At 37.6% G+C, this 1,840-nt stretch overlaps 1 pseudogene; it reads right to left on the bottom strand.

The window, feature by feature from the left end:
- Window positions 1-745: 745 nt before the first annotated feature.
- On the bottom strand, window positions 746-864 carry LOC146060809 (5S ribosomal RNA; annotated as a pseudogene).
- Window positions 865-1,840: the final 976 nt, after the last annotated feature.

The following is a 1,840-nucleotide window of genomic DNA, read 5'->3' as shown; positions in this document are numbered from 1 at the left end:
ACATTAATACAATGCATTTATTACAAATATCAATGACATTCTTCTCATATGTAGCAGCATGTGTCACAATATTTGCAACATTTCTTACTCTTCACTCTATTTACAAATGAACTAGGTGTCCTACATCATTAAGCAACGCCACCTCATTTATTGGGATGTCTGTAATTATCCCTACATTACTGTATTGTCTGTATGGCAAAGCTTTACCTTTTTAAAGAAAACCTTGCCAATATGATCTAAGAATTTACATATTTCATATACTTGTACACTGGGGTTTATGTCAGGAAAAGGCTGACAAAGACAGAAAAAAACGCTTTTTGGGCGCACTCCTTTTTAAATTTGACTGGATTCAGTGGTTATTTTAAAACATAGCTTTTATTAAAGACTTTTATTAAAATAGATGGCACATTGTAGTAGAAAAACTCATTGTTTTAGATTTATTTGGTATGTAGTGTGATCCTTAAACTATAATTGTTAAGGAATAATAATTATTATATCACACTTTAATTTATCATTAATGCACTGTATTCTCAAAGGTACGATTACCAGTGATCATAGGCAGAAAAATAATTCAGTTCCCCTTAGGAATTTGCACAATCTTGTGCTGGTATTGCACGGTAGGTATACCAAAATGGTTTACCGTACAGAAAAGCCTCAGACGTGAATGGTCTCCAATGGAAAACTCACTCTGGTAGTCATATGTACAGCAATTGAATTGAAGTAGCGGTTCACCTCCCTTACGTTTATATTGCCACACCTGGTCTTCCCCAGGGGTCTCCCACCTGGGTACTGTCCTGGCCCTCCACTGCTTGGCTTCCAAGTTCGGGGAGGGTTTGGGCAATCCAGCGGGGTATGGTGGCAATATATCTGGGTTAATTTGGTGTACTTCAATCTATTGAGACTGTTGGACTACAGATAGAGATGGCGCAACAGACTTGACCCATGGGTTTGGGAGAGGCAGACTAAATAAGCAAAAACACTCAAATTCACAAAAAATATATATATGTGTCAATATTATGGCAAACTGTAAATAGAAAAGCCAATGTATATATCTATATATATAGTATGCGTTAGATATGTTTAGTGGCTCTCAGCTCTCATATGGTGCGGTAGATCATATATAAAATAGAAGAGACACGCAAAGTCACAAGAAAATCTCTCACAAAAATATATCTGTGTGTCTTTGAAATTTATGGCAGACTAAAGATAGAAAAGCCTTTGAAATTTATGGTAGACATAAATATAAACAAGCCAGTATGTACACACATATACTATGGATTTGGTGTAATTGGTGGCTCGTGGTTCCCTTGTTGCACAGTTGATGGGACAAATAATGGGTGCTTGTCAGGTTATGAGCCTGGAATGATGAAGTCTACACAGGCTACAAAAGTTGACACAGTAAGATCCTCCTGTGTGGGTGATGTTTAAGTGAGTACTTGGATCAATTACTCCGGATATTAGGAGATTGTTATTAAGTTGATATATTCAGCTTTTTAGGCTGACTCACTTGCTTCAGCTAGAATCAGAGACAGAGTAGCAGAATAATACATGATTTTGGCTTAATTGACACAAAGTTACTTGTTTGCTGCAAAAGGAAAATACTCTGTTTGATTTTTGACACAATGTGTGTGGACACAGGGTTGCTTGTTAACTGCACATTAGACAATAGAGAGTGCCGTGGATACGGAGTTTGCTTGCTTGCTGCAAGTGAATCGGAGTGATGGACACTATGTTATAGTAGTTGACACAGTGTGTGTTGACACACTGTTCCTGAATGTCCAATTTAAGACCCAGGGGTGGATGGTGTCAACAACTGCCCTGGTTTGACACACTTTGAAGT

The sequence above is a fragment of the Crinia signifera genome, chromosome 2 (assembly GCF_055691185.1).
Source record: "Crinia signifera chromosome 2, ASM5569118v1, whole genome shotgun sequence".
NCBI lineage: Eukaryota > Metazoa > Chordata > Amphibia > Anura > Myobatrachidae > Crinia > Crinia signifera.
The sequence above is the reverse complement of the archived record's forward strand: the minus strand, read 5'-3'. Positions and strand labels throughout refer to the sequence as shown.